The sequence below is a fragment of the Rutidosis leptorrhynchoides genome, chromosome 1, assembly GCF_046630445.1.
Source record: "Rutidosis leptorrhynchoides isolate AG116_Rl617_1_P2 chromosome 1, CSIRO_AGI_Rlap_v1, whole genome shotgun sequence".
Classification (NCBI taxonomy): domain Eukaryota; kingdom Viridiplantae; phylum Streptophyta; class Magnoliopsida; order Asterales; family Asteraceae; genus Rutidosis; species Rutidosis leptorrhynchoides.
Window position 1 is genome coordinate 96,693,684 of NC_092333.1, and position 13,385 is coordinate 96,707,068.

Consider the following 13,385-nt stretch of genomic DNA (forward strand, 5'->3'; position numbering starts at 1 on the left):
AACGATACCATGATGAAGTCAGCGGACCCTGAAGGTCATGCTTCATCAATCACCAATACCATGATGAAGTCAGCGGACCCTGAAGGTCATGCTTCATCAATCAATGCCCTTTTGGCCTCGAACGACGAGTAGCGTAACATCGCGCTCTGCTACGCGATAGTGAATCCTAACGGATACCACTAACCATTCACACAATCGAGCAAGAACCACCTATATCAAACATAGGCACAAAACATTAATTCTCTAAAAGAGGATCCGATACGCACATCCCTTAACCGAGGGATTTCACCTTGCTCGCCATACCCGTCCATTATCTCTCAACGAGATTTACCACATTACCACCTTGGTGATAATTCAAATCCAAAATCATAGGTACAATTTAATCGAAATTGTACTCTACCACAAATCGACCAAATCTAGGTCCCGACACAAATTTCGGATCTACCAAAAGCATTGTTCGAAATCTCACACTAAAACCTCCGCGTGCGGGAGTGTAACTCCCCCACTTGGAACTACGTTCCATAACCGCATATCGTACACCCGCACAATGCTACCAAAGGTAGACTTTACCAATAATTGGGTTCACACGGCCCATCACTGAAATGTCCCGTTCATATTGATTATAAACGTTCCATATTAATTGATTTCGTTGCGAGGTTTTGAACTCTCTATATGAGACGTTTTTCAAAGACTGCATTCATTTTTAAAACAACCATAACCTTTATTTTATCAATAAAGGTTTCAAAAGCATTACGTAAATTATCAAATAATGATAATCTAAAATATACTGTTTACACACGACCATTACATAATGGTTTACAATAGAAATATATTACATCGACATATGTTTCTTGAATGCAGTTTTTACATAATATCATACAAACATGGACTCCAAATCTTGTCATTATTTTAGTATTCAACAGCGAAAGCTCTTAATATTCACCTGAGAATAAACATGCTTTAAACGTCAACAAAAATGTTGGTGAGTTATAGGTTTAACCTATATATATCAAATCGTAACAATAGACCACAAGATTTCATATTTCAATATACATCCCATACATAGAGATAAAAATCATTCATATGGTGAACACCTGGTAACCGACATTAACAAGATGCATATATAAGAATATCCCCATCATTCCGGGACACCCTTCGGATATGATATAAATTTCAAAGTACTAAAGCATCTGGTACTTTGGATGAGGTTTGTTAGGCCCAATAGATCTATCTTTAGGATTCGCGTCAATTAGGGTGTCTGTTCCCTAATTCTTAGATTACCAGACTTAATAAAAAGGGGCATATTCGATTTCGATAATTCAACCATAGAATGTAGTTTCACGTACTTGTGTCTATTTTGTAAATCATTTATAAAACCTGCATGTATTCTCATCCCAAAAATATTAGATTTTAAAAGTGGGACTATAACTCACTTTCACAGATTTTTACTTCGTCGGGAAGTAAGACTTGGCCACTGGTGTGATAACCTGTCCTAATCCATCCGGACGAAGTCCATATCGATTATAAACGATTCACAACAGTTGATTACATCGCGAGGTACTTGACCTCTATATGATACATTTACAAACATTGCATTCGTTTTTGAAAAGACAATCTTTCACTACATCGAAAGTTGACGGCATGCATACCATTTCATAATACATCTAACTATAATTGACTTAGTAATCTTGATGAACTCAACGACTCGAATGCAACTTCTTTTGAAATATGCCATGAATGACTCCAAGTAATGTCTCTAATATGAGCTAATGCACAGCGGAAGATTTCTTTCATACCTGAGAATAAACATGTTTTAAAGTGTCAACCAAAAGGTGGGTGAGTTCATTAGTTTAACATAAACAATCATTTCATAATTTTAATAGACCACAAGATTTCATATTTTCATTTCTCATAAACATACGTCCCATGCATAGAGACAAAAATATCATTCATATGGATTGAACACTTGGTAACCGACCTTAACAAGATGCATGTAAGAATATCCCCATTATTCCGGGATCCTCCATCGGACATGATATAAATTTAGAAGTACTAAAGCATCCGGTACTTTGGATGGGGCTTTTTGGGCTCGATAGATCTATCTTTAGGATTCGCGTCAATTAGGGTGTCTGTTCCCTAATTCTTAGATTACCAGACTTAATAAAAAGGGGCATATTCAATTCGATAATTCAACCATAGAATGTAGTTTCGATTACTTGTGTCTATTTCGTAAAACAGTTATAAAAGCAACGCATGTATTCTCAGTCCCAAAAATATATATTGCAAAAGCATTTAAAAAGGGAGCAAATGAAACTCACGCATATAAATATTGTAAAACAGTTATTAAAACAGTGCATGTATTCTCAGCCCAAAAATGTAATGAGTAAAAGGGAGCAAATGAAACTCACCGTATTGTATTTCGTAGTAAAAATAAATATGACGTCATTTAATAAGAGTAGGGTTGACCTCGGATTCATGAACCTATATCATTTGTGTTTTTATTAATACGCATAATCGTAATCGAACAAATTTATTTATTATATCTTAATTTATATATTATTATTAATTGTTATTCTAGTAAATTATATGTTTCATTAATAATTTAATTAATTATATTTATCTTATATGTATTACATATACTTTTATATAACTCATATTTGTTTGGTAAAATAATAATAGAAAGTTGTATTTTTATATAATAATAGTAATAATGATGATAAAAATAATAATGATAATATTGATAATAATAATAATAATAATGATAATAATGATATTACCAAAAATAATGATATTTATAATAATAAAAATAATGATATTAATAATAATAATAATAATAATAATAATAATAATAATAATAATGATTTTAGTCATAATGATACTACTAATAATATTCTTAATGATATTACTAATACTAATATTGATAATATTAATAATAATCTAAAAATCATGTTAATACTAATAATAATAATAATAACTATAATAATAATAATACTACTTATAATACTTATACCAATGATACCAATGTTAACTTTATTTAGGGATAATACTAAAAATCATGATCATAATAATAATAACAATTATGATCATAATAATAATTAGTAATAATAGTAATAGAAATAAAAAAAAATGAAAACTACCTCAAATAAGCTTTATCTAAAAACAAATGCCCTTGACCGAAATTGAACCCGCGACCTCTCTCTTGACATAACCACACCCAGACCACTCCACTGCTACTTACTTTTCTGTTATATTTTGCACCATATGTATATTTAACCCGTGTAACAGTTCTTAACTTCTAATCGATATTTAGGTCATTCAGCAAAAATAGAACGTGGCCCAATAGCTAATCTCACGGCCCAATCGAAATAATTTAATTCGGCCCAAATAAATAGGCAATCTCGACCCAAATCAAAGTAAAATTTTTGAATCCGGTTTCTGTTTTTTTTAGTGAACGGGTTTTAAAAAAAAAAAATTTGGTGCCCGTATACCTGCCTCTCCTTGGATACCCTATGTTTCCTTTACAGCTCATCATAATAGATCTTAAATAACTTCAAGTGGGATCATGGGTTTATAATTGTCGGCTAAAAAAAATAAGTAGCAGCCACTATTATTTCTTCTCAATCTCACTCGCGTAACATCTTTCTAAATCATTGCTGCTGTAAAATACTACGGGTTATCTTCTTTGATTCGAGCAGTAGTAGTAGAAGTTAATAGCAGCGACATAGTGGGTGGGTTCTCGAAAGAACAGAAGGTATAGCGTGATGGTTAATGGCCGTGGTTTGGGTCTGTTGAACCAGAAACATTCGAAGGGATTTAGCAGTAGTTTCAAAAACAATTTAAGATGGGTTTCAATGGTTACGGTAGTCTTGGAGGTTAGTCTAAAGTTGTCATTGGTGGTTGTTATCATGGAGGAGAGGAAAAAGAATAAAGGTGAAGGTTGATAGTTGGTGACTTGTGATGATTAGTTGTCGAAACAGAAAGAAACATATAGTGGAAGGTGACTGTTTGATGTCGCACAGAAACATAAACTGAAACTGAAACGCAAGTATTTGCAGCAGTGTTCATGGTTGTTTTGGGTTCACGATCCCAACAAAAAGAAAGAAGAATAAAGGTAAAGAGAGAGAGAAGAGAGATGATGGTGATTGATGATATTGGATAATAGTTTAATGGTACTGATAATCGTGGATTTGAAGTGGCGATCATATGTGATTACGGTTGATGATGGTGTTTGATTGTGAATTCGAAACAGAACAGAATTGGTTGATGGTTATTCGAGTGGTGGTGATGTTTGTGGTTCGAGCAACAATAATATTATCTGTTTTTCTGTTTTTCCCTTTTCGCTTGCAGATGAGATGGTAATACATAAGAATAGCAATTTAATGAGTTAAACTAATAGGGATGATCTGTAATTTGATTACGACATGTAACAATATTCGGACAAGTAAATCAAATAAAGGAATCAAACAAAATGAAAGAAAAAGTTGAAACAGATGGGTAACAGATTGAGACAGAAACAAAATTTTAAAACAGTGTTGATAGCAATGTGTAACAAGATAGTACAAGGATATTGCTCAGGAAAAGAAAAATCAAACAAAATCACAAAAAGAAAGGGATGTGCAAGAGACTTACTTTTATGTCCATTCCAATTTTTAATATAAATCTTTTAATAAAAATTGTTAATATTATTAATACTAATAAGAATACAAATAATAATAATAAGAGTAATAATAATAATAATAATATTAAAAGGAATATCAAAATAATAAGATAAGAATAAAAGTATTTCAATTTATGATACAATTAGAATTTAAAATGTGCGATAAATTTAACCCTTGTCTACCATTCCTTTTACGGATTGGATTTCGTGCTCCAATGTTAATTAGTTGCGAATAATAGTCTTGAGAGAAATTTTAAGTTTGATATTAAATTTCTTTATTTATTTTAAGTCATTAGCTGTGAAAGTCGTGATTAAAAGGTTCGTCTAATATTAGAGCTCAATTCCAACTAAAAAGTACGGTGTATTAAAATTCATCTTAAAATATCTAATATATTTTTAACAAGTCTAATATTTTTATTATCTAATTACAGAACAACATTTATTATTAAATTTTCATAAATTCCGAATTTTAACTTGTTAACTATCAATTAAATGACAAACAAATGCTATAATCTTTTACTAAATAAATTCGAAATCATTTATATTCGAATTACATTACATTCATTATGTTTTAATACTTATTTAATTATATCGTATATTATTATTTTAAGTTATTATATATATACATATATTTATATTTATATTTATATTTATATGTATACACATTTATTTACAATTAATGGTTCGTGAATCGTCGGGAATGGTCGAAGGTCAATGATTGTATGGAAACAGTTCAAAATTTATGAAACTCAATAGTACAAACTTTGCTTATTAAGTCAGAAACAAATAAAGATTAAAATTTAAATTTGATCGGAAATTCCCGGGTCATCACAGTACCTACCCGTTAAAGAAATTTCGTCCCGAAATTTGAGTGAGGTCGTCATGGCTAACAATAAAAATGTTTTCATGACGAATATGAGTTGATAATTAGAGTTGTATCATTATTGATTAATATAGATAAAACGATCCGATTATGTGAAGCGTACGAATGAAGCTATCACAAAAGAGTGAAAAGTTTCGTCTTAACTTTTGACGTAGTCATGGTGGATTTCCGGAATTCAAGGAATTTAGAGAAAATCTTCGTGATAAGATTTGATTCTTCGGTAATTAAGGAAATTAGGAGCCTCTTTGATTAAATGCAATAATTTGTTTTGATTGCTATGTCGGATATTTCACTATAAATCCACCCCCCATTCGTTTCCTTATTTTCCACAACTCACACCTTCTATTCTTTCTCCCTTGGTTCATACTTTAAAGCATTCATCAATATGCTCCATTCAGTACTGATCCTTGATATACTTCTAACCTTTGTATCTGTCATTCTTCTCTTTTATCTACCACCAGAGAATTTTATTTATTTTTTTACTATTACCTTGGGGTTATAGTAATTTTAATTCTCCCGTGCCTTTACGTGGCGATACGTATTGATATGCACGGTTTGTAATTTATATGTTGTTGTCGAGCTTTATATTTCTGTTATATTTAAGAGTTCCCTACTTTTGTCTCCTCTTCCCGATTTCAAGTCAAGCGAATGATGGTCCAGAATTTGTAAGTATGGATTTTGAAGTGAACATAGTTAATATTCTAAGAAGAGAATCGTAATGGCACGATCTTGATTTGTCAAATTACTAGAATTCAATAGAAAATATAGAACTACCAGGAAGATATGTTCTTGCTATGTTTGGAGATTAGGTAGAATGTAAGAGTCGTGTAAATGGCACATGATGATGGTACTGAGAATCATCACGTTTCATTAGAAACTCAGCATGACTTACTGTAATATAATCACGTTGATCAAGTGTCATTATATTATACTAACTCATGCATCAGTTCCCAACATTACTTCAATAACATACCTATTTTAAGCTCGAAAGTTTACAGAATATAGAAACTAACAGTTTCTATATGATGTAATTCTGATAGCACGAAGAGATTAATGATTTCAGATAAGATTAGTTATGAAAATATATTCAGAAATATAAAGTATATTTATAATGAAAGATACGATAATATCTCGGAATATCTAAGATCAGAGGATGATAGAAACTATTGTCCGCAAGGGTTTAGAGTAAGGAGCAAGATATTCACTAAAGACTTTAGCAGACATTGAATCATTTGGATTCTTTGAAGTCAAACTTATTCTTTGTGATTTGTCCACGGCTTTCTTCATAGTTTCCCATAATCTGCTTTTCAGTACTAAATTTTCTATTGAATCTTTCCAATATAATGATACACAAGAAGCACAAGGAGGTATATAATTTCGGACGAGAATATTTATGAAAATATCCTCAGAAATATCGAAGATATTGATGATGATATTTTGGAATTTCTAAGTTCGATGGTTGATGGAGAAATATTTTCCGCAAGATTTTAACATGACTTCGGGGCAAGATATTCTCTAAAGATTTCAACGGATTCAGAATTACCTGAATCCTTTGAATATAGGGTTTGGTCCTTGTATTTGTCCTTGGTCTCCTTCATGGGTAGCTCAATCTGTTTTTCAATACCCAATCTTCTATCGAGCGTTCCTAACACTCCTTTCTTTATCATCAAACTTTTGGTCGTTTAGACCATCTACCATTTTTCCGTTTCCTCTGCATTTAATGCTATGATATCTGAATCATCGGTTATTAATCCGAGGTGGTTTCAGGAAAATTGTGTTTTTAGATGATTAAACGCTGATGGTAATATGGTGGAATATGAAAGGTTCCCTGGTAACAATAAAAGAGCACGCGTATATATCAACGTTATAATAAGATTGTTTCGTACGAAAAGTTGAAGTTGTCTTGCTGGAGCTGTGATAAAACTGGCTATCTCGAACAGCAGATACAAAGTTATTTTCGGTAATAATAACGCTAAAGGAATTAGCATAGCTACGTGTTAAACATTTACTCAGGTTCCGAGTGTTTTTAGGTGCATAACTATATGCATCAATCTTTTCTCCCGTAAATGAAGTGCAGTTGATTCATCCTCTCGATTGAGGTGTTTTCAAAAATCATAAAAGGTTTGAACGCAGAATGTAATCGTGAAGATACAAATGATGTTTAAGACGAAATCAAGTGGCAAACTTGAAGAGATGTTTAGTTTCATATGTTATAATCAATATTTTAATTTTTTTTAATTGTCTAATGTTGGTAGTCCTCGGTTGATAGTCCACAGTTAGCAATTCAATAATTCATATGTAGTTTATTATATAATATATGAATTAATTAATACGTATCGTGACCCGTGTACATGTCTCAGACTCGATCACAACTCAAATTATATATATTATTGTAGAATCAACCTCAACCCTGTATAGAGAACTCGTTCATTACTGCATATAGAGTGTCTATGGTTATTCCAAATAATATATATAAATGCGTCGATATGATATGTCAAAACCTTGTATACGTGTCCCGATATTTAAAGTGCGTAAAATAAATAACAAAAATTAAATAACGATAAATAAAGTGCGTAAAGTAAATAACAAAAATTAAATGACGATAAATAAAATTGCGAGAATGTAAATTGCGATAATTAAATTGCGATAAATAAAATGTAATCAGTTAGCTAGGAACAATTAGCTAGGAACAGTTAGCGTGGATTCTTAACAAAATTTCTCATAGTCAATTTGTTTGTTTCTAACAAATTTTATTTTGTCAAATGTTTTCTTCATTATGCCACTTGTTAGATTCTGATAAATCAAAATCCCAATATGAAATTGGATGGATATAGTTATTCTGTGGTGAACGGATTTGTATATCGGTAGATGTAAGTAGGATAGTAAATGACTGTTGAATCAGATTCGAAGAATGTACAGTGTAACTTATTAATGCGAAATCTAAATATTCCTCGGATATTACCTACCCGTTAAAATATTTTCACCATTATCAGTTTGTACAATAAAAATTTTAATTACAATCTTTATGAAAACATATATACGTATTTATTTTCTTCAGACGTAATTATGGATTTAATGAGTCAATGTGATATTAAACTTATCAGATTTACGGCTAGAACTAGAGTACATAATCTCTAAAATATTATAGATTACATAATCACCATGAAGGACGAAGATAGTTTATGTAGAACGATTCGTAAAACGAATCGTAGAAATGATGATTATGCTTGAGGTATAGATTGCGAGGTTGAGACGTGTGATGATGTTGTTGTTGTTGGTACTCCTTGGTATCCATGGTGCGTATGACGTTGATGTTCGAGGTATAGATTAAGATGTTGAGGTGTGGGATGTGGATGTTGATGTTGGTGGTGGTGATGGTACTGTTGACATTGGTGGTGGTACTGGTTATGCTGCTGGTGTTTGTAACCTTCGCACCATATTCTCTAAAGCCACTACCCGAGCGTGAAGCTCGTTGACTTCTTCTATTACACCGGGGTGATTTTCGGTTCGGACTAGCGGATAAATATAATCTAGAATTTGGTATAGTATATAATCGTGACGAGATACTCTGGAAATGAGAGAAAAGATGGTGTTTCGAACAGGTTCACCGGTAAGTGCTTCAGGTTCTTCACCAATAGGGCAATGTGGCGGATGGAAAGGGTCACCTTCTTCTTGTCTCCAATGATTGAGGAGGCTACGAACCCATCCCCAATTCATCCAGAATAGATTATGACTGATTGGTTGATCCATTCCGGTCACACTGCTTTCGGAGCTTGAGTGGGATTCCATTTCGGAATCCGAGTGACTTGAACTAATGACGAATTCCATTTCGTACGATTGAATAAAGAATTTTTTAGATATGAAATGATTTTCTGGCTAACGGATGGTATTCTTAATTACATAGAATATCCATATATATAGAACAAAAGGTTTCGTAGATTACGGAGGAATTTACGGGATACGCCAGGTAAGGTTTATAGTAACAGATACGCTAAGATATGAATCTTGTCTATACACTATTCATGCAATCAATGCAGCAAGACGTGTCTAGACTAAGAATGATAAGCAGATAATTTTCGACACAAAATGATAAGCAAAACTTTTTGACATGCAGACCAGGTCGAAGTCCAGACTCACTAATGCATCCTAACGACTACTAGTTAGACACACTAATGCAAGACCTGGTTCGCTACGACCACCGCTCTGATACCAACTATTATAACCCGTCCTAATCCATCCGGACGAAGTCCATATCGATTATAAACGATTCACAACAGTTGATTACATCGCGAGGTACTTGACCTCTATATGATACATTTACAAACATTGCATTCGTTTTTGAAAAGACAATCTTTCACTACATTGAAAGTTGACGGCATGCATACCACTTCATAATACATCTAACTATAATTGACTTAGTAATCTTGATGAACTCAACGACTCGAATGTAACGTCTTTTGAAATATGCCATGAATGACTCCAAGTAATGTCTCTAATATGAGCTAATGCACAGCGGAAGATTTCTTTCATACCTGAGAATAAACATGCTTTAAAGTGTCAACCAAAAGGTGGGTGAGTTCATTAGTTTAACATAAATAATCATTTCATAATTTTAATAGACCACAAGATTTCATATTTCCATTTCTCATAAACATACGTCCCATGCATAGAGACAAAAATATCATTCATATGGATTGAACACCTGGTAACTGACCTTAACAAGATGCATGTAAGAATATCCCCATCATTCCGGGATCCTCCATTGGACATGATATAAATTTCGAAGTACTAAAGAATCCGGTACTTTGGATGGGGCTTGTTGGGCCCGATAGATCTATCTTTAGGATTCGCGTCAATTAGGGTGTCTGTTCCCTAATTCTTAGATTATCAGACTTAATAAAAAGGGGCATATTCAATTCGATAATTCAACCATAGAATGTAGTTTCGATTACTTGTGTCTATTTCGTAAAACAGTTATAAAAGCAGCGCATGTATTCTCAGTCCCAAAAATATATATTGCAAAAGCATTTAAAAAGGGAGCAAATGAAACTCAAGCATATAAATATTGTAAAACAGTTATTAAAACAGTGCATGTATTCTCAGCCCAAAAATGTAATGAGTAAAAGGGAGCAAATGAAACTCACCGTATTGTATTTCGTAGTAAAAATACATCTGACGTCATTTAACAAGAGTAGGGTTGACCTCGGATTCACGAACCTATATCATTTGTGTTTTTATTAATACGCATAATCGTAATCGAACAAATTTATTTATTATATCTTAATTTATATATTATTATTAATTGTTATTCTAGTAAATTATATGTTTCATTAATAATTTAATTAATTATATTTATCTTATATGTATTACATATACTTTTATATAACTCATATTTGTTTGGTAAAATAATAATAGAAAGTTGTATCTTTATATAATAATAGTAATAATGATGATAAAAATAATAATGATAATATTGATAATAATAATAATAATAATGATAATAATGATATTACCAAAAATAATGATATTTTTAATAATAAAAATAATGATATTAATAATAATAATAATAATAATAATAATAATAATAATGATTTTAGTCATAATGATACTACTAATAATATTCTTAATGATATTACTAATACTAATATTGATAATATTAATAATAATCTAAAAATCATGTTAATACTGATAATAATAATAACTATAATAATAATACTACTACTTATAATACTTATACCAATGATACCAATGTTAACTTTATTTAGGGATAATACTAAAAATCATTATCATAATAATAATAACAATTATGATCATAATAATAATTAGTAATAATAGTAATAGAAATAAAAAAAATGAAAACTACCTCAAATAAGCTTTATCTAAAAATAAATGCCCTTGACCGGAATTGAACCCGCGACCTCTCTCTTGACACAACCACACCCAAACCACTCCAGTGCTACTTACTTTTCTGTTATATTTTGCACCATATGTATATTTAACCCGTGTAACAGTTCTTAACTTCTAATCGATATTTAGGTCATTCAGCAAAAATAGAACGTGGCCCAATAGCTAATCTCACGGCCCAACCGAAATAATTTAATTTGGCCCAAATAAATAGGCAACCTCGACCTAAATCAAAGTAAAATTTTTGAATCCGGTTTCTGTTTTTTTTTTTAGTGAACGGGTTTTAAAAAAAAAAATTGGTGCCCGTATACCTGCCTCTCCTTGGATACCCTATGTTTTCTTTACAGCTCATCATAATAGATCTTAAATAACTTCAAGTGGGATCATGGGTTTATAATTGTCGGCTAAAAAAAATAAGTAGCAGCCACTATTATTTCTTCTCAATCTCACTCGCGTAACATCTTTCTAAATCATTGCTGCTGTAAAATACTACGAGTTATCTTCTTTGATTCGAGCAGTAGCAGTAGAAGTTAATAGCAGCGACATAGTGGGTGGGTTCCCGAAAGAACAGAAGGTATAGCGTGATGGTTAATGGCCGTGGTTTGGGTCTGTTGAACCAGAAACATTCGAAGGGATTTAGCAGTAGTTTCATAAACAATTTAAGATGGGTTTCAATGGTTACGGTAGTCTTGGAGGTTAGTCTAAAGTTGTCATTGGTGGTTGTTATCATGGAGGAGAGGAAAAAGAATAAAGGTGAAGGTTGATAGTTGGTGACTATGATTAGTTTTCGAAACAGAAAGAAACATATAGTGGAAGGTGACTGTTTGGTGTCGCACAGAAACATAAACTGAAACAGAAACGCAAGTATTTGCAGCAGTGTTCATGGTTGTTTTGGGTTCACGATCCCAACAAAAAGAAAGAAGAAAGAAGGTGAAGAGAGAGAGAAGAGAGACGATGGTGATTGATGATATTGGATAATAGTTTAATGGTACTGATAATCGTGGATTTGAAGTGGTGATCATATGTGATTACGGTTAATGATGGTGTTTGATTGTGAATTCGAAACAGAACAGAATTGGTTGATGGTTATTCGAGTGGTGGTGATGTTTGTGGTTCGAGCAACAATAATATTATCTGTTTTTCTGTTTTTCCCTTTTTGCTTGCAGATGAGATGGTAATACATAAGAATAGCAATTTAATGAGTTAAACTAATAGGGATGATCTGTAATTTGATTACGACATGTAACAAAATTCAGACAAGTAAATCAAATAAAGGAATCAAACAAAATGAAAGAAAAAGTTGAAACAGATGGGTAACAGATTGAGACAGAAACAAAATTTTAAAACAGTGTTGATAGCAATGTGTAACAAGATAGTACAAGGATATTGCTCAGGAAAAGAAAAATCAAACAAAATCACAAAAAGAAAGGGATGTGCAAGAGACTTACTTTTATGTCCATTCCAATTTTTAATATAAATCTTTTAATAAAAATTGTTAATATTATTAATACTAATAAGAATACAAATAATAATAATAAGAGTAATAATAATAATAATAATATTAAAAGGAATATCAAAATAATAAGATAAGAATAAAAGTATTTCAATTTATGATACAATTAGAATTTAAAATGTGCGATAAATTTAACCGTTGTCTACCATTCCTTTTACGGATTGGATTTCGTGCTCCAATGTTAATTAGTTGTGAATAATAGTCTTGAGAGAAATTTTAAGTTTGATATTAAATTTCTTTATTTATTTTAAGTCATTAGCTGTGAAAGTCGTGATTAAAAGGTTCGTCTAATATTAGAGCTCAATTCCAACTAAAAAGTACGGTGTATTAAAATTCATCTTAAAATATCTAATATATTTTTAACAAGTCTAATATTTTTATTATCTAATTACAGAACAGCATTTATTATTAAATTTTCATAAATTCCG